Source organism: Mustela putorius, unplaced genomic scaffold, assembly GCF_011764305.1.
Source record: "Mustela putorius furo isolate JIRA1106 unplaced genomic scaffold, ASM1176430v1.1 tig00003962_pilon_pilon_pilon, whole genome shotgun sequence".
NCBI classification, from domain to species: Eukaryota; Metazoa; Chordata; class Mammalia; order Carnivora; family Mustelidae; genus Mustela; species Mustela putorius.
This window is the reverse complement of record NW_025422106.1, coordinates 7,035,124-7,062,023: the sequence shown is the minus strand read 5'-3', so window position 1 is coordinate 7,062,023 and position 26,900 is coordinate 7,035,124.

Below are 26,900 nucleotides of genomic sequence, written 5' to 3'. Positions count from 1 at the left end.
GCAAGAAGTAAAATTGTAGAACATGGTTTCAATTATGTGCAAAATCACAGAAAATAGACTTGATAGAAACATACCAAAACATCTTAGGGTGGTAGACTAATGTTTGATTTATTTTTCTTCTCTATTTTTCAAATTATCTGGTTTTATGTATTTATTCTTTGAACAGTCAAATAGTTGGCTGGGGAGCACAGTCCTTAAACTGAAGAAATTAAGAAACATTTGGTAAGTTCACAGTCATGAACAGCTGCAGTTTGTATAGCATCAAAATCCACTATTGGTATGCAGTGTGAGATGTGGTAATCTCTGCAACAGCGGGTTTAACCTCACAGGTCACAAGCCCATGTGTTCACTTGCAGGAAACTTATTCTCATACTTGGAGTATTTTTGTCATTTTATCTTTATTATTACTGATTCCAGTCTCACCTGGCCTATCCTTACATTCATCACTCAAGGTCCACAGAAAATCTTAGGAAAAAAATTAAAATGCCTAATCTTTGCAAAATCTGTAACATCATAAAATATTCGAATTGTAATTTCTGAAATTCTCAAGGGGTAATGTCACCAAGACTGATGAAGGAGACCCTGACAAGGTCGGTCCCCCTAGAGATCAATAATCAGCTATCCACAGATGAAGACAGTTGTAGGAGAGCTCAGGCGTCTGTTTGAGAAGCTTCAGCAACACCGTGGCAGAAGAAATTAGAGAATAATTCCGCAGAAAAGGGAAGGAAGAACAGTTCTATTCTGCCTACATTATTCCATGCTCCACACTGGCACTGCTTGGCACCAAGAGGGAACTCCTTAGCTAGAAAGAGTTTCCTTCACTGGTTTGAACAAGCAGCTAGCCCAGCCTTTTGGGACACTATGCAAAGGGTAGAGACCTGCAAAAGCTAGACTTACAGACATGGCTGAGAACAAGGAAGGAGACGTAGAGTACAGGCTACTAGTACCAGCCCTTCAGTGAAAGTGACCCCAATTCCCAGTGACCTGCTCTGCAGAAAACCCCAGCAGTTCTCATCACAGAAAAAAACAAAGGCCCGCAAAGCTACTAAAGACCCTCTGCAGATTTCACCCTTCAGGTTTTCACATTCACAGATGCCAGTCACCTGAATCCCTCCCTGTTCCTTCCTTTGTCCCTCTTGGTCATGCCCCACTGGAGCCCAGGATCCTCACTAGACAGTCAGCTCCAACCTCTGCAGCTACTTGAGTGCAAGCTACCAATGTAGACCCTCACAACAACCCCCTGTGTGCTCAGGACTAGCCCCTCCAGCAGGCACCTGCACCCCACTGTCTTTACTCCTATCACTGGTTTCCATGCCATGCCCACACCTATGGTGAGACTCTGTAGCCACAGGACTGTGCTTTGATGGCAAGCACCCAGGAAGTTGCTTATGGGCTCAGATCTGACCCTGTCTCCTGGTAACCAGCCTATACCCTTGGAATCACCAGCAGCTTGCCTCCTCCAGTAGACCCCCTGGCTTACACTGCTGTGCACCCATGGTGAGACCTTATAGCCTTAGGTGTGCATTTAAAATTCATATAGCTGATAAGAACTTAATATCCAAAATACATAAGGAATTCATATGACTTAATAGCAAAATAGAAAAAAAAAGTAAGAAAACCACCAAGGAATCTAATTAAAAATGAGCAAAGAGGGGTGCCTGGGTGGCTCAGTGGGTTAAAGCCTCTGCCTTCGGCTCATGTCATGATCTCAGGGTCCTGGGATCGAGCCCCATGTCAGGCTCTCTGCTGAGCAGGCAGCCTGCTTCCCCCTCTCTCTGCCTGCCTCTCTGCCTGCTTGTGATCTCTGCCTGTCAAATAAATAACTAAAATCTTAAATAAAAATAAAAATAAAAATGAGTAAAGAATATGAACAGACATTTTCCCAAAGATATACAATGGCTGACAGGTACCTGAAAGGTGCTCAACTTCACTAATCACCAGTGAAATCCAAATAAAAATCACAATGATATATCACTTAAAACCTTTTAGAATTCTTATTATCAAAAAGACAAGAGACCACAAATGCTGATAAAGCCATGGAGAAAAAGGAAGCTTAGTACAGTATTGGAGGGGATATATATTGGTAAAGCCACTATAGAAAACAGTATGGAGTTTCCTCAAAAAGTTAAAAATAGAACTACCCTACAGTCTAGTCATTGTACTACTGGATATTTACCCCAGAAATACAAAAACACTAATTCAAAGGGTTCCATGCGCCCTTACATTTATAGCATTATCTACAGTAGCCAAATTATTGAAGCACTCCAAGTGTCCACAGATAGATGATATATACTACGGGATATTATTATTATTCAGACTTAAAAAGAATGAAATCCTGCCATTTGCAATGACCTGGATGGAGCTAGAGAGTATCATGCTAAGCAAAATAAGTCAGTCAGAGAAAGACAAATGACGTATGATTTCACTTATACGTGGAATTTAAGAAACAAAAGAAATGAGCAAGGGAAGGAAAACAGAGGAAGAGAGGTTACAAACTGAGAAACAGACTCTTCCCTATAGAGAACAAATTGGTGGTTACGAGAGGGGAGGTGAGTGGGGAGTGGGTGAATTAAGTGATGGGCATTAAGAGTACACTTATCATGATAAGCGCTGAGTGATGTATGGAATGGCTGAATCACCATATTGTACACCTGAAACTAATATAACAATGTATGTTAACAATACTGGAATTAAATTTTAAACTTAGTTAAAAAGAAGAAGAAGAAGAAGTAGTAGAAGAGGAGGAGGAGGAGGAAGAAGAGGAGGAAGAAGAAAAAGATAACCAATGCTGGTGAAGATGTGGGGAAAAGAGTCTAGTGTACTATCAAAAAGAACATTTACTAATGAAGCCACTATGGAAAATAGCATGGAGGTTTCTCAAAAAATTAAAAATAGAAGTATCAAATGCTTCAGCAATCCTAGCTCTGAGAGGAAATGAAATTATGATCTTATAGAGATGTCTGCACCCCCATGTTCATTACAGCATAATTCACAACAGTCAAAACTTAGAAACAATTGAGTTTCAGTCAACAGATGAACAGATAAAGATATGGTGTATGTCTATAATGGGATATTATTCAGACATAAAAAAAGAAGGAAACCCTGCCATTTGTGACATGGCTAAACCTTGAGGGCATTACAGTTAGTGAAATAAATTAAGAAGAGAAACACTATCTGATCTCACTTATATGTGGAATCTAAAAACGTCAAAGTCATAGAAACAGAGAACAGATTGATGGTTTTGCAGCACAGGGGTAGAGTAAATGTAGAGACGTTAGTGAAAGAATATAGACTCTTGGTTGTAAGATGAGTAAGTTCTGGAGACCTAATGTAGCCTGTGGTGACTCTAGTGAACCATATCATGTCCTACACTTGAGAATTGCTATGAGAATGGATCTTTACTCTTCTTACCATGACAAATCTTTTTAAGAATTTTAATTATGCGAGGTAAAGGATATGTTAAGTAACCTTATGGTGGTAAACATTTCAATTATATCTCAGTAAAGCTGGGGGAAGAACTGTGATCCATGACAGCATTAAGGATTTTAATGCAATGACAATATAGTAATATGGGATATATATCAAATATGTAAATTCAATCCTGTTTCATGTTGTTTCATGTTGCATGAAACACATGTGGACAGGGTCCACAGTGGATATTATGCAAAGCTGTGTGATCGTGGAATTTGTAAAAACTGCATATCAAAAAATCTTTAAATGTTTCTGGAAGATCATACAAAAATTATTTAAAATATTGTGTATGTTTACAAACTAGAATGGAATGAGAATCTGGACTAGAGGTGACAAAAGTGGTTGGGAACCAATAAAAGGCCAGTACACTTCTTTTCTCCATAGTCTTCTAAGCCTAAAAAGAGTCTTTATCTGCTTTGTCAAAGAAAACATACGCTGGATACATTCCCTTCCCTGTCTCTCTGAGAAGTTCTTTTCTGGCATCTGCATTTTATTCAAAGTGATGGGGCAAAGGTGGAAAAGGAGTGCATTTTAAGGGCATACCACATCAGACAGAAATGAAGTTGTTTGTTTCTTTAAAATTGGAAAAGTAGGCCTGCCAATAGAAGTCAGATTCAAATATCATAAGGCTAAGCATTACCTTTCTTCTAAAGAATAATTTTGTTCTCTAGAAGGAAACCTAAAAAAAACAGAAAATCACTTGCTACAAATCTTGGGATACAAATTAATCAAAGCCTTATCACCAACAAAGAGAAACAGTATAGGTAGCTTCATTAATGACCTTTTTTTTTCTTTTAAGTGATCCCAACCAGGCTAATGGTATGAGCTGTACCAGTGGTTCATAACACTGACAGCACATTCAATCATTCCAAGAGATTTTAGTTTACAAAGTCTGGTGCAGGGGTTGGGCTTAAAGAAAAGTCTCTAGATGATTTTAATAATCAATGAAGGTTGAACGTACGGGCTTCATTAATAATGTAGGGCTTCATTAATAATAATGTTAAGAATAATATTAAATATTTGTGCCTTGAACCCACACTGTAAAAGATCTGTGGTGTGTCTCGTATACATTCAGCAGTATTTTCTAGTACCTATTAGGAGCTGATTTATTTTAAAATATATTTATTTCATGATTTTTTAAAAGTAATCACACCGATGAAGTCACATTTATTCTGAGCCATCACAGTGCCAGTTTGTTCTTAAAAGAGCCTTTTGGCAGGCATTATAATCCATATTGTAATCATATAACTTGCCCAAGATCACCATGAGAAGTCTGGTGGTCTGTAGAACATGGTGGAACAACTTGAAACCAACATTTGTACTAAGAAGCCATCTATACCTTATATCAGAAATCAACCAGTCAAAGCAATATTGGACATCTGCATTTCATTGTCCATAACTCTGTGTCTGAATTCATGTCCTATTTCCACAACCCTGCTTTTCCTCCTGAATTCACTCTATTCCATTATGACATTCACACCCATCAAAACATCTTAACTAAGTATAAAATAATGGGCAGAAGATATGAATAGACACTTCTCCAATGAAGACATACAAATGGCTATCAGACACATGAAAAAATGTTCATCATCACTAGCTATTAGGGAGATTCAAATTAAAACCACATTGAGATACCACCTTACACCAGTTAGAATGGCCAAAATTAACAAGACAGGAAACAACATGTGTTGGAGGGGATGTGGAGAAAGGGGAACCCTCTTACACTGTTGGTGGGAATGTAAGTTGGTGCAGCCACTTTGGAGAACAGTGTGGAGATTCCTCAAGAAATTAAAAGTAGAGCTTCCCTATGACCCTGCAATTGCACTCCTGGGTATTTACCCCCAAAATACAGATATAGTGAAAAGAAGGGCCATATGTACCCCAATGTTTATAGCAGCAATGGCCACGGTCGCCAAACTGTGGAAAGAACCAAGATGCCCTTCAACGGAGGACTGGATAAGGAAGATGTGGTCCATATACACTACGGAGTAGTATGCCTCCATCAGAAAGGATGAATACCCAATTTTTGTAGCAACATGGATGGGACTGGAAGAGATTATGCTGAGTGAAATCAGTCAAGCAGAGAGAGTCAATTATCATATGGTTTCACTTATTTGTGGAGCATAACAAATAGCATGGAGGACAAGGGGAGATGGAGAGAGAAGGGAGTTGAGGGAAATTGGAAGGGGAGATGAACCATGAGAGACTATGGACTCTGAAAAACAATCTGAGGGTTTTGAAGGGGTGGGGGGTGGGAGGTTGGGGGAACCAGGTGGTGGGTATTGGAGAGGGCACAGATTGCATGGAGCACTGGGTGTGGTGCAAAAACAATGAATACTGTTACACTGAAAATAAATTTTAAAAACTTTAAAAAAAAAGAACCTTAGAACCATATTTGGCTTTCTTACCTTCCTTACCACCTCTCTCCTAACATCAGATAAAATATCAGAACCTGTCCGTTGTAACTAACAAATATATCTTGATTATCAATGGCCCTTAGTCATCAATGTCTGCCTCCATTCCAGCCCCTGGCCATTGAGCTCCAAGACCCAAGCCTCTCTCACTCCCCACATCACAATTTATTGTATTTCTTTGGTATGACTCATAGGATTATGGAAACTAAAGAATATATATATATATATATATATATATATGTATATATACATATATACATATATATATATATATATATACACATACATACACTAGGCTTAGAATGGGTCCATTTGAAGCTCTTCATAAATGTTAGCTATTATTATTACTTTTTAAAGATTTTATTTATTTATTTGACAGAGATCACATGCAGGCAGAGAGAGAGAAGGGGAAGCAGGTTCCCCGCTGAACAGAGAACCCGATGCGAGGCTCGATCCCAGAACCCTGAGATCATGACGTAAGCTGGGTTAGACGCAGTCTAATCTAACAATATAGTTCTATAACACGAAGCCCATGCTGCCCCAGTGTATAAGCCTGGATTCCTTCTCCGAACCTGTTTCTGGCCCACCCCTTTTCATTCTCTGTCTGTATTTAGGTCAAGACAACATTTCCTCTCCTCTCTTATCTCTCAGTGGTCTTCTATATCCATTTCCTTATATTTGGAAATTCAGAGGTGATTTCAGTGGAGCCTGCTTTCCCTCTTTATGCCTCCATTCTTACCCCAGATTACTTTCACTCCACCTTACAACGGGAGTGGGAAATTCCCATGTCAATTGATTTTTACATGCGGCTGTAGAAAAAGTAGGGACCTTCAGCAGCAGCATCATTATCACCATCAAAATAAGTTAGTATGCGTTCAGCATCTAAGTGTCCAACAAAGTCCTCGGCACTCGATGAGAAACCCCTTATTTAATGTTTACAGGAATATTAAATGCAGGCGGGGCTATTATCGGCTCGTCTTAGAGTCAGAGGCTGAAGCTCAACAAGGTCAATTTGCCTAAAGCCACAGATCTAAGATGCCAGGAAGAATGTGCGCCAGCAAAGAAGTAGGAAATAATGCCAGGACCAATGGGAAGTTGAAGAGAACCATCTCTAGAAAGCAGCAGTCACAGATGCAAGTGAGCGTGACGAGTGCAGGAAATACTTTTACTTTAGTCTCACCATAGATGTGACTTGTGGCCTTCAGCGATGCAGAGATAAAGTGAGTAGTGGAATTAAGGCTGAATTGGAGAGTGCATATTCCACCTGAGCAAGACTCCAGGAACTCAATTTTACCCTAAAAAAAGCAGTATTCAGAGCAGCAACATCTAATTTTTCAAAAGCAAGCCAGAAGTTCAGATATTCTGTGAAATCCACAAATTTAAAAATAGAGGCAACCGGTTCAAAGATTCAAAAACAGGGTGAGGATAAAAATGACAGGAATTTATAAAATACAAACATGGGTTGGCCTAATGTTCAGAGAAAAAGAGAGGTGACATGGGTCCTCTTTCAGTCGATGTGAATTCCTGAATCATAATTTGGAGTTAATTTTGTTTATTAGTGGGAGTTACTTGAGTTGTTCGTTGTTGTTTATTTGATGGTTTGTTTCTTGCTCTATAACGGAAGAAATAGGAAAGGGACACATTCAAAAGAGATTGAAAACATGATAATGTTTTCAGAATTGGGGCATCCATTGGAGTAAGGATCAGACAGTAGTGCTCAGTGACAAGGAATTCCAGCCTTCATTCACTCATGCATTCATTCAACAAACAACCACCTTCGTAGAGCAACTGCTACCTTCTGCGCAACAAGAGGACAATTTAGGCTTCATCCCTGTCCTCAAGGTTTTAAGGTCTAATAACTGAACTCTGTAAATATGATCTGTATTTTCATAACGTGTTCTTGTCAGGAGTCCTCTAATTTGTTCCCAAAGCAAGATCATCTGCACTTAATTCACAAAAAGGTATGATTGTATCCAATAGGTCATCTATCCTCCCCATCTACTTAGACAGGACTAGGCACACATGGACACTTGGTAAACCTCTGCTCAATAATTCTGAGCTTCATTGTTTTCAGGAGACTTGGCTTTGCAATCTGAAGCTTCCCAAAGATATAAAAGGAATTGTGATATGGTTCAAAAAGCTTCAACACGGAGTTTGTTAGCTTTGGATTTTGAGTAAAGTCTCTCTAACTCTGAAATTAGGCTACTCATCTATGAAATGAGTAGATTAATGCCTGCCTTGTGGGTTTGGGGCTAGTTAGCAAAAATCCTTATAAATAACAAGTTGATAAACTACTATAAGTTAAGGGAAAAAGTAACTTTTATTGTCACTGTCATCTTCATCATTATCAACATCCTCATGGGCTCATGATCTACCAGAAAAACAGAAAACACACTCAAAATAGAATTAGAAGCACAGAAAACTGCATTTAAATTTCAAATATACACTGTTTATAGTGCAAAGTGCCAAGATTCAGAAGGGAAATCAAGATTAGACAGAGACCTTTCAAAGGGGGTTTGTGAAGCTATTGCTGACATTACTTGATACTCTGAAGGTGAACGGCACAGAATGGGTCTCTGTTAGTTTTATATCTATGTACCCTTAATACATCTGACTGTTCCCCTAGATGCCTGATGTAAGGCTCCAATCACAGACAAGCCCCCCCCCCTTTTTTTTAGAAAATTTTCAACTTAAAAATTTTTTTTGGCTAAACAGGTACTTACTTTGTGAGCCAGGGGATGGGTAGTGTTTGATCTGGAGCATATCTAAAGAGGTAATCTCAGTACTAATTTGCTTCTCTCATTGACTAGACATTAGGTACTTTAGATGTCAGTATGGAAATTGACCCTTTGGACAAGGACTTGAAACCGCCAGTGAAGAAAGTTAGTCAAAAATAAATGAATTTAAAAACATTTTGGGGGCATCTGGGTGGCTCAGTGGGTTGGGCCTCTGCCTTCAGCTCAGGTCATGATCTCAGGGTCCTAGGATCGAGCCCCGCATCAGGCTCTTTGCTCGGTGAGGAGCCTGCTTCTCCCTCTCTCTCTGCCTGCCTCTCTGCCTACTTGTGATCTCTCTCTCTCTGTAAATAAATAAATAAAATCTTAAAAAAATTTTTTTGAATGAAGCTTATTAATAGGAGGTTAAAAAGTTGGGCTCAATTGGGCAAAGCAAAATAAATGGAAATGTTATATCCTTCCAGAAAACATTTTTCAGGCATGCAGATTTGGAAATATAACCAATAGGATAAAAATGGAAGAGATTTCCAAAGAGCTGGCTGTGGTTGCTTTTTGTTCTTATACAAATTCAGAGGCAGCAGAACACAGTTTTTAATTGATCCTACCTTTTAAAAAATGAAATCTTGCCATTTGCGACAACATGGATGGAACTAGAGCGGATCATGCTTAGCGAAATAAGTCAAGCAGAGAAAGACAACTATCATATGGTCTCCCTGATATGAGGAAGTGGAGATGCAACATGGGGGCTTAAGTGGGTAGGAGAAGAATAAATGAAACAAGATGGGATTGGGAGGGATACAAACCATAAGTGACTCTTAATCTCACAAAACAAACTGAGGGTTGCTGGGGGGAGGGGGTTTGGGAGAAGGGGGTGGGATTATGGACATTGGGGAGGGTATGTGCTTTGGTGAGTGCTGTGAAGTGTGTAAACCTGGTGATTCACAGACCTGTACCCCTGGGGATAAAAATATATGTTTATAAAAAATAAAAAATTATAAAATTAAAAAAAAAATTCTCATTTAAATGTGGGCAATTTGCCAACTTTCTTTTTTCTTTTCAATTTGTCAAATTTTAATGTATAGATGGACCGAGCTTAGCAAGTGGTCTATATGCAAATGTATTCAGATACAGAGTACATACTTTTATTTTTAGGTTTTTAAAAAGTTGATTGAGTGGGTCACCCAGAGATGTGCTATTAAAATAAGGAAAATATATTTTCATTATTAAAAGAGAACTAAGTACACAGTGGTATATATGAAGGGAAAGTAAAGGAAGAGATGCTGAATTGTGCCTGCTGGATTTTTTTCAATTTATCAGTGTATGGGAAATTCAAGAATTAATGGTAGAGAGGAATATTAGGACAATCATCTCTTTGTCTGTTTACATACATACTGGTGAGAATGGTTTACAAACTTAGGTAGACCTAATCAGGTAATACTGCCACTTGAAATTTTTGTCCATCAAACAGTGTCACAAAAGTGCATGTTGAATTCAGCCATTACCCATGTATTTTGTGAAACGTATATGGAAGAAAGAAGCTTTCAGAATTGTTAAGCCGCTTATTTTATGAGAAAGAATGTGTCTTAGTACATATTTACCTTTCAGGATAGACTACAGTAAGTCAAAGTGATGAAAAGAAACAAGGCTCTATAAAACGCATTAAGGGGGGATCAATTCTCTGCCAGAACATCATGGATGCTGGGTAGTTCACTATGTCAATAAAAACGTAACCACGTCTCGAAGGATTTTCTATTGTTATAGTGGTCTACAAATCTATGTGAAGGGCTTAGATGAAGACAAAACATACCTGCTGTTGCTCCTGTGTTACCAATCTCTGAGCTCTGCAAACCACGTTTACTTAAACTACTACAAAACAAGAGGCAGGGTTGGGTGTAAATTTCATTTCTACAAGTGTGCTTTCTCAGCTGTTTTGACCCTGAGATGTCCATCATGCCAGCGGGTCACAGATTTGAGAGAATAAGGACTTTCCGGTTCCAGGATGCCTACTCTTTAAATCTTCATCTTATTTCACTCTTCACCCTTTTTTTTTTTTTTTTTATTGCCGGGACAAATTCAGGTTCCATGGCTAGGACGGATTTCATGGCACCTGAAGAGAGGAAAATGTTTTTATGAGAAGATGTCACTTTGATTCTTCCTCAGTGTGAGCCGGGAAAATGAGACTTGTTTGAATCCATGTTGGAATAGCCTAAGGGAAAAACAAAAACAAAAACAAAATACAACAGTACTGGGAAGAAGCCGTTTTGGGTTTGTACCAAGAGCTAAATTTTGTGCTGCCAAGCTGAAAAAAGGAAAAGTCCCTGAATACACTGACAGTGAATGACAGAAAATAGAAGGAAGCACCATTAAAGGATCAGGCATGTAGTCAAGAGAATTAAGTTTAAGTCACCACCATTAGGGACTTAATGTGTAAAGCATGTCAGGTAAATTATGATAACTAAGAACCTCATTTTATTTCCCATCTGTAAAAATGAGCTGCAATGGCTGTTCAGTATATCTCAGGTTTGTGGAGAGTATTAATAAAAAGATGTTTTAAAATGGATTTATTATTGCTGGACGTCAAAGACTACCTTGTTACAATTCCAGGTCAGGATAAAATACCTTCGCAAATTCTGTGGGATGAAAAAAAAAATTACCACTAATTGAAATATTGAAATTATAATGGTTCTGGTGAATGTTAATCTCTGAAAAATCTGATGATTGCTCTCTGAGTTCTCTCCCTCTCCCGCTTTCTCCCTTCCTTTGCTCCTTCCTCTCTCTTGTTTCTCTTTGTTTGGAAGATCATTTTGCTAGGGTCTTGATTCATCAGATTCGGGGGAAAGTGAGAATAGAACAGAGCGAAGAAGTTTGAGTTTTAACCATTTATGACATGCTAGGACCTAAGTCAGGTAATCACATACATAATCTCATTTAAATTTTTTTTTTAAAAGATCTTATTGATTTATTTTATTCGAGGGAGGAGGGAAGGGCAGACAGAGAAGGAAAAAGAACTTTTTTTTTGAGATTTTATGGATTTATTTGAGAGAGAAACAGTATGAACAGAGAGAGGGACAGAGAGAAAGAGGGAACAGCAGACTCCCCACTGCCCATGGGACTGTATCTCATGACCCTGAGAACATGACCTGAGCCAAACCAAGAGTCAGATGTTCAACTGACTGAGTCACCCAGGTGCCCCATCATCTCATTTAATTTTTCAAAGCGACCCATGTACTAGATACGAGTCATTATCAGTTCAATTTTCCTGATGAGCAAGCTGAAGCTTAAAGAGGTTATGTAATTCACTCAAAGTTACACAGTTGATGTATGCTTGATGTGTGAACCAAATCTGAGTCTATGTGATTCCAGAAACAAAGTCTTTGATCATTGTAGTGTGTGCACATTAATGATCCTGTTCATGGCAGCCGCAAAGCATTGACTTGTTGACAGTTTTGTGTACCTGATGACTGATTTAAGCAAGTTACAAGCTAGCTACAGGACAGTCACATATTAAAATATATATATACATGTATATGCAATACTGCCTAGAGAATGGAGAACTAATTTATTATTGCTGTGTTTTAACTACCTCCTGTCCCTGATCTACTTTAAAAATGATTTATGAACAAAAACAAGGTAATTAATGTAATCTGAGTAATTGACGATAGATGTTATTCCAGATCTCTTTACCCACAATTAAAAGCTGATAAAATTTTGCTGGTTTTTGCCTTCCTCAAATGAGTATGTGAGTAAAACCAGGATATTATGTAGATTGATAAATCCGGATTTCGTAATAGGATCTTACTCTTTAAAAATACATACATATTTATTAAAGACATAAATTTTACTACAGCTATATATATCTAGCTATATATCTATATATAATCCTATTTTATTTTAATATTTAATTGGGGTATGAGATACACAGCATGAAGAAAACTCTGAACTTCACTTTATGCTATTTTGAAGTTACTAACCATTAGGCTAGGTGCTGGTATACAGGGCAAAATAGAACAAGTCAGTATACCATACACCATCACTTTTGAAATGAAGTGATACAATATTTATGAGATTAAAATTTCAGTTGTTAAATACTGCAGTAAAGTAAAAATGAACATATATTGATGAGTTAACCAATACAGAGATTAATAGGCAATATTTTTCAAAGGTAAAGATTTGAAACTTGAAATTTATTACTATAAGTTTAAACACATCGTCCAAATAATTCTATTGAAATAAAAACTTCATTTGGTTTCCTTGATACATTTATTACAGCATCTATTTAAACTGGAACAAATGATAAAAAAGAATACCAGAAAAAGTGTGATTTTTAAAAATCTTAAAAGTACAGGGGTACCTGGGTGACTCAGTTGGCTAAGCATCTGACTTCTGCTCAGGACCTGATCCTGGGGTCCTCGAATGGAGCCCCATGTCCTGCTCCCTGCTCAGTGGGGCGTCTGCTTCTCTCTCTCCCTATGCCTGCCACTCCCCTTGCTCATGCTCTCTCTGGCATGCACTCTCAAATAAATAAATAAAAATATTTTTAAAAAAATCTTAAAAGTGAAAAAATAGTACAGTTGCTTAAATGTTGAAATAGACACTATAATATATAAAAAGTTAATTTTACTTTTTCTTCCCACCACTAACTAGAGAGCTGGTTCTCTGGAGAGGTGTTAACAATTTAATGTTTATACCTCTTAAGTTTCAAATGTGCACATTCATTTTATGTATTTACATTTCATAGATTTAATTATTTTTATAATCATGGAATCATGTGATTCCAAATATTTCTGATTTTTAATGAGAAATAATGCTTTTTTTTTTTTTAGTTTATATGAGCAGACTACTCTTTTTCTAGCTCACGGTGTCAGAACACTTCGGTTGTATGAAAATTGATTTAATTATTCCCTGTATTGATAGAGATTGAGGTAGCTTGTAATGCTATAATGGACATCCTTGAAAATACCTCATTTTGTAACTTTTGCTAAATTAATGGATTTGTTCATCAGGAAAATGTTGACAGGTACATCAAATTGACCTTGAAATTCTCTGTACCAATCAACATCCATCAGCACTGTTTGAGAATATCATATTCCCTACGTTCTTAACATTGATAATTTTGTATTTTGCCAATATCATAAGCTACAAATGTTATAGCTTTGCTTTAGTTTGAATTTTCCTATTCATTAGGAACTTTGTGAATCTATATCTTTTCTTTAGAATCTTTTGAGTTATTTTTTTTGAGAACTTCCTTTCTGTAATTTTAATCTACTTTTTCCTTTATTTACATGTTTCTTATTTATTTATATGGAATCTAGTAATACAGGAGAATTGACCTTTGTTTTCATACTATCCATCTTGTTTGTGTTTTGTCATTTTCCTTTATTTGTATGTAGATTTTTTTTTTAAGATTTTATTTATTTATTTGACAGACAGAGATCACAAGTAGGCAGAGAGGCAGGCAGAGAGAGAGAGGAGGAAGCAGGCTCCCCGCTGAGCAGAGAGCCCGATGTGGGGCTCGATCCCAGGACTCTGAGATCATGACCCAAGTCGAAGGCAGAGGCTTTAACCCACTGAGCCACCCAGGCGCCCCTGTATGTAGATTTTTAATGTCATGGGAGTTATAACTGTTTCCAGTCATTTGCGAATATTTGTCTTTATGGATTCCACCCTTATACTAAGAAACAAAGCCTTCCATATTTCTAGGTAATAAAAATCAATTTTCCCATTTTCCTTTTGTACTTTTGTAATTTTACATATTTATTTTTTATATTTTTATGTTGAGTAAGTTTGATTTAATGTGTTTTGAATTTCTTTAAATGACCCATAAACCCTGCTTCATTTATTAAAGAACCTTTTTCCTAATGTTAAAATAACTATTTTATAATGTAATTGAAACACACACGTATTATTAGCTTATTCCACTAATATATGTATCTTTTCCTGTACATTTTTTCATGCTTTATACCTTTTTTTTTTAAAGATTTTATTTATTTGCAGAGAGAAAGCACAAATGGGGGGGGAGCAGTAGAGGGACAGGGAGAAGCAGGCTCCCCACTGAGCAAGGAGCTGGATGTGGGCACTTGATCTCAGGACCCTCAGATCATGACCTGAGCTGAAGGTAGACATTTAACCCACTGAGCCACCCAGGTGCCCCTATAGATTTTAGTTTTAAGTAATCACTACTTAAAGGTAGTGATTTAATTACCTTTAAATTAAATTACTTTAATTTAAGTAATCACTACTTAAATTAAATAAGTAATTAAATAAGACCCTGATTCGTCTCAGGGCTGTGAGGGTTGAACTCACAACCCTGAGACGAAGGGTCACGTGCTCTACTGACTAAGCCAGTCAGGTGCTCCCATGCTTTATATCTCTGTATCTGGTAAGAGCACCACACAATACAACATTCTCTTTTCTTTCCCCAAAACAGTCTTCATAAACTTGACCATAACTTTTCTAAATAAATTATGGCATCAGCTTACCAAACATAAAAACATTGTGATTTTTTTTTAAACTGGGAAATAATTTAAGTTATAAGTGAATTAGGGAAAATAGTGACTGCTTTTTGTTTGTTTTATTTTTATTGTGCTGGAGAGACTCTGGTGATAAATGTTTACATTTATATATAATATATATATAAAATAATGTGAACATGATTATGTTTATTAACTGAAGAACATTTCTTCTGTTTCTTGTCTGATGAGGTTTTTTTTTCAAATTCCAAGAGAATTCTATCAATAGCAATTTATTAATTAAGATCTTATTTTTAATTTTAAATTTATTAATGCATAGATTAAGTTTTAAACCATCTTTAATTTCCTAAAATAAATACTAGCCCATTATGACATATTTTCCTTTACATGTTTCTGTATTTTTCTTGCTTTGTTTTATTTTAAATATTTTAGCATATAATCCAACTGTGCTATGTCCATAATTAGTTTTTCTGCCTCATAATTTTCTTCTCGTAAAATCAGCACTATCCTGACATCATAGAATAAATTTGGAAATATCTACCTTTACTGATACTATGAAATATTTTAGTACAATACAAAATATCAGTCCTAGAAATTATTTCCCCAAACTTCTTAAGTAGTTTCTTTCTTGTATGTCTCCCTCAGCTGGTTTCTGGAGTCTCTCCTATTCTATTCATCTTTTTTTTTTCTTTCTTTCTTTCAATTCTTCCACTGAGGTCATATTGATGTGGGAAGCAAAGGCAAATGAAAAATCAAATTTCCTCACTACTTATAGCCCATTCACAAGTCCCTGAAAAAGGCAGAGTGACATTCCTCTAGGAATTCAGCTGCCTTCATATCAGACTTTGCTAAGGGCAAAGGGTAATCTTAGCCCAACCTCCTCAAGACCCTGTAAGTCTACTTTAACATATAAAAATTCCTTTGGAAACTTCCTTTTTCTCTACCCCGCAAGATATAGGTTGGCAGTCATCCCCCAAGCATGTGACCCACCCATATACATCTGAAGGGTTTCATGATTAAGGTTTTACCAGACAGTTAGTAAATGACCTTTTCCCAACAATAGTTAGCCCCCTCAAGGTCCTGAAACCCTTGCTTATGAAATTCCTTAGAGACTTACACTATCCCCATCCCCCTCCCAACTTGGAAATATATAATGGGGCACTCCTCATGACTCCAGCACAGCTCATTCTGCCATGAATCCTGTCCTCTTGCGTTAATAAAACCACCTTTTTGCACCAAAGCAAAGGAAGTCTTTGCTCAAGTCTTTGCTGGCTGTCAGCTCTGAATTCCCCACTTCCAAACCACATCAGTCTTGCTTCAGTTTTCATGTGTCAACTTCATTTATAAGACGTAGCAATGTATTTTGTTTTGAGGTAGAGAAAATCCTGTTCTAAACTGTCGTGGCCGGCATGACAAACCGACCAGGGTCGAGAGGGTAAGAGGATGGTGAAAAGAAATTAAGAGACAAAGAGATGGGGGCAGGAGGAGCACCAAGGAGGATGTCCAATAGTGCCAATTTTATTCAAGGCTGGGAGGCATTATATAGCTAACAGAAACAATCATAAGAAAGTATCTATTTTTAGCTGATTACTAAAGAGCTTGCAACATGCACAGAAAATCCTTCAAGCTTTCCCATTATCTCTTTCCCAAGCACCAATAGCAGACCCTCTAGCGCCAGATGTACTGACTTCAAGGCCACTCAAGACATAGTTTGCGTAAGCACAGCACAGTCTTATAGTGGTGTAGTCTATAGCCCGTGCAAGGCCACAAGGGCCAGCCAAGAATTTCTGACCCTGGCCAAACCGTCTCTATCTGACTAGCGAACGTGTGGGAAGTCACGTAGGCGAGCGCCCAACACATAGCACAGACCCTTTCTCAGTGCTACTGGACTTGATCGACCCAAGCCTTTGGTTCGGCTCTTCAGCCTTTGAAGGGGGCACAAGTCAGGGCCTGGTTTGGTCCTCGTCTCAAGCCTTACCGTGGCCTCCCACACTAAATATTTTAAACAATAACAGGGACATTGCGTGAAGATGGTTTGATTGGATTGCTCCCAGCCATTATTTAACTCTGCCTGCCCCTTTGTTGACATTACTACAGATTAACTCTCTTTCCAGTAGCCAAATAGCTGTATATTTCTAGACTTCCTGTCACAAAGCCAAACACCACGACACACCAATCACAACACAGTACTGACAGGCCTGGGCCAATCCAATATAGGCAAACCATGTGGATGCCTCCCTCTGGAGTGGGGGAGGTGATAAAATGACAAAATAGTAAATTTTAAAAATGACCTGAAAAAGTGACCAAAACATTTATGTAAGTATTTGGGGGGGCACCTGGGTAGGTCAGTGGGTTAAGCCTCTGCCTTCAGCCTTCTAGCCTCACATCAAGCTCTCTGCTCAGCAGGGAGCCTGCTTCCTCCTCTCTCTCTGCCTGCCTCCCTGTCTACTTGTGATCTCTGTCTGTCAAAAAAATAAATAAAATCTTTTTTTTTTTATTTTAAAAGAGTATTTCCTTAAACTATATTTTGATGGCTGTTAGGGCAAGAGTACTTTTTTTTTTTTATTATTTTCTTTAAATAATTTGACTTTAAATGCTTTGTCTATACCTGTTTGAATATACTTCTCATTGAAATTTAAAAATCAACTTGTTATCAAAAAAAAAAAAAACAAAAAACCCTTCTTAAAATCTTGGCTAAACTGAGGGGCATCTGGGTGGCTCAGTGGGTTAAAGCCTCTGCCTTCAGCTCAGGTCATGATCCCAGGGTCTTGGGATCGAGCCCGGCATCGGCATGGGCTCTCTGCTCAGCAGGGAGCCTGCTTCCCCCTCTCTCTCTCTACCTGACTCTCTGCCTACTTGTGATCTCTGTCAAATAAATAAATAAAATCTTTAAAACAAAACCTTAGTTAAACTGAGATAGTAGTAGTAATAATTAACAGAGATAGATCCTAGAATCATAGCTTGTAGCAGAAATTTCTCATAATTCTAGATTCCTACAATTAACCATCTCTTACAAGAATCATTTGGGGAGTGAAAAAGTTTTCATGCAATTATGAAATGTAAAACTTAATGGATTATTAATTTTCTCCCTTTGCAGCATTTAATGGAAAAAGCAAAAATTTAAGTAATTGAGAATTGCTGATTTGATTGATTTTTGTTAACAGTGTATGAAAACCTTCATGATTGTTTCATGCTAAGGTCTTAATAAAATTATGAAAACTACAGTAAGTAAGAATTATTATAATTTCAGATACAGTCAAAACTGTCTGTGACTTATTGGCCTTTCAATCTTATATATGTCATAAATAGATTATTTTTTGCTTTACTATGTACCATAGAGGTACCATAGAGGACCAAAGGAATCTATAGACATTAGTGATGACTTCCATTTGCCTCACACAGTGAAGCCGATCTGAAACTCCTTTGAGCTCAGAACACAGCTTTGTCTTTTGTTTTGTGTTGGTTTTCATCCTTAAGGAGAGGAAAAGAGGGATTAAAAACTTGTAGCTAATATTCCAGATGGAAATGGCTTATTTTTATACTTTCAGAACTATTTCACTGTGGTTTCCCTGTGTTGATCCTACTTTGTGAATGTAATTCTCTGACAGAATTCTGTTTGGGAATGTCCTTGTCTGAAATTATAGTCACTGGCCATAGAAATGTCCTCTTACACTATCATGCACCCCTCCCTTCCACCTAGAAAAAGTTACGTTCATGAGATAGAGTTATACTGTAAGTCTCATTAGAAAAATCAACTCAAGTTCTGCTGAAAAGTTCAGAAAAGTATTCATTCCTTCGTGCATTCATTCACAAGACATGTATTAGGAGAGAGTATTAAATTAAGAACTGTATTTAATACAATGGAAACTCAGACATGCTAAGCAAGAAGCTAATATACCACGAGCTGTGATGGTTTGTAAAAGGCGAAAGATTTATAGGATCTGAAAAGAAACCAGAGTATTGTGATGTTTGTATATTCCACACATTCAAAATGGGTATCAAGTAGCAACTACTCTGGAAGAGTTACACGTGAAGTATGTGGTAGGTCAGAATAATATGCTTTGGGTCTTCTCAATACATGCTATTCTGGCTTTCTTAGTCTGGTGCAAAAAATTTCACTCCAGGAGGTTTCTTGGGAGGTGTGTTTTGGATGACAGGGTTGGACAATGAATCAAGTCTGACCAGTCAATGTCCTCATTCCCTTGGCCTCACAGATTAATCCAGCCAAATTAATTAGAGTTCTCCCAGGGTCATTCACTGTGGTAGGAAGAAAGATGGTTTCTTTCAGTTGTTGCTAACCTGACTGAAAATAGGCCTGCATCTGCGGGAGACCACACTTCCTACATATAGAGAATTTGCTTGAAAATAAAGCCGCCTCATAGGGAAGCAGAAGTGAAAGACGAAAAGAGAGAAACAGTAATTCGAGAGGCTGGTACCATTTCTAAAGCCTGGATCCTGTCATTTCTGTGAAGATCAATCTCTGTTGTTTTTTTTTTTTAATGTGTTAATAATATCCCTTCTGGGCATAAGTTAATTAATGTTGAGTTCCTTTTACTTGCAACCAGAGCCCAATAATTTCACTACTACTTAGAGAAAAGTACTCCTTTTAGAAAGGGTCACAGGATACTCCATGAGGGGTATAATATTTAATGTATTTATTTATTTAGTAATACTAAGTGAGATCCTCCTCTGTGCCTTGCAGTGTGCCAGATGCTAAATATCTAACATCCCAGAATATCAGACATGGTCCAGAACCATCAACTGATGGTTCTGGCAGCAAAAGTAATACTTTCTTTTTTCTTTTCTTTTCTTTCTTTCCTTTTTTTTTTTTTTTAAAGTTGCACAATCTGACAAGGACCCTAAAGGAAATAAACAAGATGCCTAGATTGAGATTAGGTAGTCAAGAAGGCTTCTCAGAGGAGGAGGAGGTGGCATTTACACTGGACCTGAAGAATGAGTAGGGACTGTCTCCATGCAGAGATGATGGAGAAGAGGATGAAAGTGTTCAGAGATGGGGATGGTGTGCAAATAATTATATCAAACTAAATACAGGGGATATTTATTTTTTTAAGATTTTATTTATTTATTTACAGACAGAGATCACAAGTAGTTAGAGAAGCAGGCAGAGAGAGAGAGAGGGAAGCAGGCTCCCTGCTGGGCAGAGAGCCCAATGTGGGGCTCGATCCCAGGACCCTGAGACCATGACCTGAGCCAAAGGCAGAGGATTTAACCCACTGAGCCACCCAGGTGCCCCTACAAAGGATATTTATTACAATAAGGTCTACTTCTATGGGTTCAGGCTTCTGAAAATTTTTTGAATGGAGGCTTTATATAGTTTTCCAAAACCTTGGGCAATTCATCTCATCCAGGTGATTTTTAGAGTCACTACATTAGAGTTTTCTTGGCTTTTATATATAATTATTATTCATAATAAACCGAGCTATTAACATACTTCAGTAAGTTCTGTTGTTTACAAGATGACAATTTTGTGATGGATCGGGCTGTTTCTGGGGGGTGGGGGTGGATCTTCAATATTCAAAGAGCCAAAAGACTCTAAAACAGAAACTATGTAGTTGTAAATGTCAAATGGCTATAATTCTCCTCGTGTCTCACCTGGCAGTTCAGAGGCATTGCAGGCAAGTTTTAATAAAAGGATCTTACTTAGCCATTTCACACTAACATAATTTCTCTAGGGCACTAATATTCTGCCCAATTTATTGCTGACTGCATCATTTGTGTTCTTTCTTACAATAGTTGTAGGGGGCGAGAGGGTAGACAGAAACAAAGGGAGAGAAAATAAGAAAGATCTCTGGGTACATTTGAGGCACAGCCTTGGTTGTAGTCTTCCTGGCATTTTCTCTCTTGCCTACTTCTGCAGAGTAAGCAAGTTAATTCCTGCCCTGAAATCATTTTGTGAAAGGTTTACATCTTGACATCTGCTGAGTCATACCATCAAAATGGTCTTCCCATGTTGATTGTAAGATAAATCAGGTAGACTCTTTGGTAGGAGTATTGATTCTGCATTAATCACGCAATTCCCTGTGCAACTTTTCTTTTCTTTTTTTCTTTTTTTAAGATTTTATTTATTTATTTGACAGAGATCACAAGTAGGCAGAGAGGCAGACAGAGAGAGAGAAGGGGAAGAAGGCTCCCCACTGAGTAGAGAACCTGAAGCGGGGCTCGATCCCAGCACCGGGAGATCATGACCTGAGCCGAAGGCAGAGGCTTAACCCACCAAGCCACCCAGGCACCCCTTTGTGCAGCTTTTCTAAAGTGTATGAACCTGTTATTTTTTCCAGAAGAATGAGGCAGAAACGTGTGCTTATATAGATATGAATGTAACGCTGGTGAATTTAAGTTTTTGTAAGTTGTAAAGTAAGTGAGTAACTTTTTGTTGTTGGCAGTTGGTTTGTTTGCATTCTTTTACCTGATTAATTCCCAATCTTTAATATGTTAAAATTTGTATTATTTAAATTATAATTATAATTCACTACTGAATACTGGCAAATATTAGTGCATACTCAATTATGTTAATTATGTAAATGGCAATGATAAGATTCTCTTTCAACTATTGGGATCCTAACATACTAGTGTTTCTTCCCAGTTTCTAGCATCATAGAGGATAAATACAGAATTTTATTATAAAGGCAACATTTATAAAAGTAACAAAAAGCGAGACAATAGAAAATGTTTGCCTTCAGCAACTAAATTCCCTCATAATATAAAAGAAATGTCATTTCTTTTAGAGCTTAACATTTAATATTATAGATTTTAAATTGCTTCCTTTGGGTAAGGCAGAACACTTGATTAATTTTACTCTAGTTATTTAATCTTATTACAATGATAACTAAAGCAATGCATGCTACTTTGGAAGAATATTTAACAACAAATATAATGAAATATAATGCAAGGTATAGAATACTTAGCTTCTAATTAGGATATTGACAATTATAAGAGATTGTCTCTTCTTCCCTAACAATCAAAATAAGACAAATAAACTACAAAAATTCACAGTTTTTCTGAACTCACCAGAGAGGTCTGGATGCAAAGAAACTGTGATATGAGCTCTAAAGGTTATGAGTTTTTTATTTTATAAGACAGAGGATCTGGACATATCTCCACATGAGAGAATAAGGAACTTGCCCTTAATGGAAGTAGGAAAAAATTAAGCTGAATATCCTTTTTAAGACGTGCATCTTGGCTTACATGAAAAATTAGAGAGGAACCAAAAAAAAATTAATTTCCAGGAAGTCCAGACTTAGAACAAGTCTGCATTCATTTACCAAGTATTCCATGGGTCTATACTATTTGCTGTGAGGTGACAAGGCCTGGGATGCAGAACAGGAGAAATGAGAAAGAGACTGTCACTAAGGCTTGTGTGGTCTCCCACAACTCCGAAGAAATCATCTTCTGAAGATGGAAACAGAGCAAAATGCCTGAGGAAATAAATCCAAGGCACATAGATTTTACCTGGCAAGGGGTCGAAACAAAGCAATGGTATTGTATCAGTCGGAAATTTTTCTAAGTGTGCAAAGCCTGAAGCAGGTTTTGAAACCAAAGGAAACACCCCAGAAACCAAAAAAATCTGCCTAGTTCAGTAGAAATCACACGTAAGTATTCTACAATTTAGAAAGCTGACAGCTCAGCTGTACAGCACAGAGTTATCTCAAGAATCTCATGAGTTCTCAAACCCCAAGCCTCAAAGAAGTAAAAAGACCTGTGCTCCATTTCTAAACATGGGTAAACAGAAATAAAGCAACATAAACTGAAGCCATTCAGAGTGAATGTGTCAAAAATCCCAGGCCTAGCTCAATACAAATGAAACTGAATGAGGCCCCAATTGTAGCAGTTTATCACAAGAAGGAATATTCTTTTTTTCTAAATGTAAATATAATTTATTTCTACCTATACTGTTCTTTTACACAGAAGACAATCAGAAATAACAAATTTATAAAACCCACAAAGAAGCAGAAACAGAGAGAGCAAGACAGGCCCATCGTCAAGAAAGTTAATAGTAACAGAAGATGCAGAGATGGTGCAATATTAAAATTATCCTTCAAAGGATGCCTGGGTGGCTCAGTGGGTTAAGCCTCTGCCTTCAGCTCAGGTCATGATCTCGGGGTCCTGGATGGAGCCCCGCATCAGACTCTGCTCAGCAGGGAGCCAGCTTCCCCCTCTCTCTTTGCCTGCCTCTCTGCCTACTTGTGATCTCTGTCAAATAAATAAATACAATCTTAAAAATAAATAAATAAAATAAAATTATTATTCAATGACTTCAAGATCACTTCTTTTTTTTTTTTTTAAGAACTCTGGAATTTGTGAAGAAGTGGAAGTCTTAAAAGAAATAACTTAAATAAAAATAGGCAAAAAAAAAAAAAAACCCTGATAAAAATACTAAAGGACATAGCTGAAAATGTGAGAAACACAAGTATAGAGAGAAATTTAGCAGAGATGAAGAAATTATGAGAATTTATTATATACCTTAAATACACATCAAATTCAGTACAGAAAAAGAATTAGAGAATTTGAATACAGAGCAACAGAAAGCACCAAAGAGAAACTTAAAGAGGAAGAAAAAAGTGTGAAAAAAAAACCAGAACAAAGAATAGATCTGTCAAAGATCCAATGATCTAATGTGTGAAATGGGATGGGCAGAGGAAAGTGAAAATGGAGAAGACAAGATACTTCAAGCGATAGTGAAACACCAAGGATATATCCCCAAATCACTGTATTGATTAGAGTTAAATGTCTCTCTCTCTCTCTCACACACACACACCCACACACACACCCCCCACACCCCCCCACACATGATCAACTCTATCATTCCATTTCTATAACCTCCAAGAACAAATGAAGCTATTTTACAATGATCAAAGATAGGAAATGGTTGTATCACAAAGATGCCGGGAAGAGAGGAAAGGGGCAAAATGAATTTCCTTGGGGGACTAAAAAAAATAAAAATCTGTCTTGTTTTCTGTGGATTTTCAAGGGAATATAGAATGGTTGAACTGAACTGAACACTAATGATATGTGTGTGATTTTCTGCTAAATAAAAAGCTGTAAGGGAAAATAAAGAACTTTCTAGAACAATCACCCGGGAACAACAGAACTAATCCTTTATTTTGCACTTCATTTTTTTTAATGGGGATACATATTATGATAGTAATGATGAAAATAGTGTTTTATATATCTAGTTAACATGGTTTCATACAAGCATATTTCCATTTATATATCCAAGGAAATCAATAAACCTTGCAATATACCTAGGATTAAAATAGGAAAAGACCACATTTCTATTCATTATCTATTTCAACAAAGGATTTAGGCACATGTCATTTTGGTTAAGATTTTCCCAAAATTAGCTTACAGAAAAGAAAAAAAGTGAGAAAAGTGTTTTCTTTAAGAGTCCGAGGAAAAGGAGTATTATGAAGACTTATGAGGGGCTTAACCCAGAAACTAGAATGTCTAGCCACATACCCTACACTTTATTGTGTCATATTGTCTCAGATCTTCATTCTCGCAGAGGTCCAATTTCTTAATGATTTCTTTGCTGCGATGACTGGCTTCTTTTCAGGGTTGACTCATCCTAAATATTTTCATGGATTTACTTATTTGACAGCCCTACATAATGTCCATGACTTTTGCCCTATAACTTTTCAGTTTCCGTCTGCTCTGTTTCTGACATATCCAGCATCTTAAGCCAGTAAAATATTAAGTAACAAGGAAAAAAATGGGCTCAGCATAGAAATCAAATTTAATGTAACTGCAAGACACAGTGTAAGACGAGCTGCAGACCCACATCCTATTCAAGAGTATTTTTCATATCCAGAACTGTAGGACTTCAAAACAGTTGCCATGGAAATTTCAGAATGGCTAAAGACCATAATTGGTATGTGTCTCCTATCTGGATATCCTCTTCACAAAGGTGTTGTTTAATGTCGGTCTCTCGTTTTTCCCTGTTTTACTGCTTTAGTGTGGGTTGAAAGAGGAGGGGTGAAGGGTGGATGATTTGTCTCTTTATTTCATAGTTCTCCTTATCAAGGAGATCCACATACAAAGCTAAGAAAGACTATGAATTCCTGGGCTTTGAGACTGCAGACATGGTTAGATGAACAGAGACTTCTGGGGGTCTAGAAAAGCAGTTAAGTATATTTTACATCTGAGAACACCAATGGGTCTAGAGAACACCACTGATTGCTATTCTGGCACAAATTAATTCCCTCCATGTATCCATGCCCCTTGTCCTGTAATCTTGTGTTCTATATCCATAGTCTGACTCTGGGATGGCCTCTTAACTTGTTTGGACTAAGGGGACGTGGCAGAAGTGACTATGTGCAGGTTCTGTGTATAGGCCTCAGAAGACTTTGCATGTTTAGCCTGATTTCTTGTGCTTCTGAGCTTGTTTGCACTTCTCCACAGGAGCCTATACTGTTGGAAGGACATGAGAGACTTATAGAAATAAGAAAAAGGGAAGAGAACCAAGGTTGATCAAATTGACACCAGCCATGCCCCAGAAAGAGCAGTGCCTACTAGATTCACAGCTGATCAAAGACTCATGATGGAGCCAAGCTAGTAAGCACCTGATCTTCCAACCCTACAGAATCATGAGCTAGAAACTTACATACTATTAGAGGACATTAAGTTTTTGGAGAGTAATTCAGCAATTCCCCATAGTAATATCCCCCAATTCTCCCTTATTATATTATGATCATTCTCAGAAGCCATAGCTCATGGGCATAGTTAATTCCAACCCAAATTTTAAATTCTTATCTATTTTCTACTGTCTCTGAATTAGTTAATCTCAGATGAGATATCCATGTTCTGAATTATGAGGTATGCTGAGAGAAGAAGATCAGGTAGTGAAGAGTACATTGTTACCTCTAAAACCACAGGAAGGTTATAGTCCAGGGAAGGGTAGGTGATCAAGGACAAAAAAGTATGGCTCCTTTTTTTTCTATTATATTAAATTAGAGCTACTTTTGTACTACTTATAAACCAAAAAGAAAAGTCAGTAAATTGAAAAATGTATATATTCCACAGTTTATGTTCTCTGGTCACAATGCAAAAACTAATAATTAAATTAGCTACCACACCATTGTATTTAAGTTAAAAATATTTAGCTTCCTAGAATTCAATGGAATGGGAAGATGCTGCTATATCATCATTTTGTCAAATACAAATTTAAAAACATAATAAGAGATGTTGAAAGAGAAATCATAATAGCAATATGTACAACTAAATGAACAAAGTCCATCTTTTCTCATATGTAATTAATAGTTTTAAATATTTGCATTTTTCAAAAAAATTGGATAAAAAAGTAAAGTAGATATTCAATGAAGAAAAAACAAAGAGAAAAAAACAAAATAAAACCCAACCCAAACCAATTTAATGTTGGGGAGAAATAACGAAGATTTTTAAAAATCCCAGAAATTAATAAAATACAAAGTGGGAAGTCACAGGTCAACAGGGCAAAGGAAATGTATAAGTAACTAATAAACAAGACATGGCACATTATAAAATAGTGGACATGTTTTTAACAAATATAACGTGAAAAAAAATGGGAATATACAAAGATAAAACAGTAGAAAGAAGATTAAACTAAATAGATATTGAAGAAACTATTAAACAGAACAAACAGACCTCAAAGTATGAATTGCCAAAGTAAGTATTTCTTTACCCAGTTCTGAAAGCAGTAAGAAAGAAGAAAGAGAAAAACAGAAATTGGTATTTCATCTTCAGGGATAATCGTATTTAAAGATAAAATCTAAATTAGTTGTAAAATGTAGTAAAAAAAAAAAAAACGGGAAAAA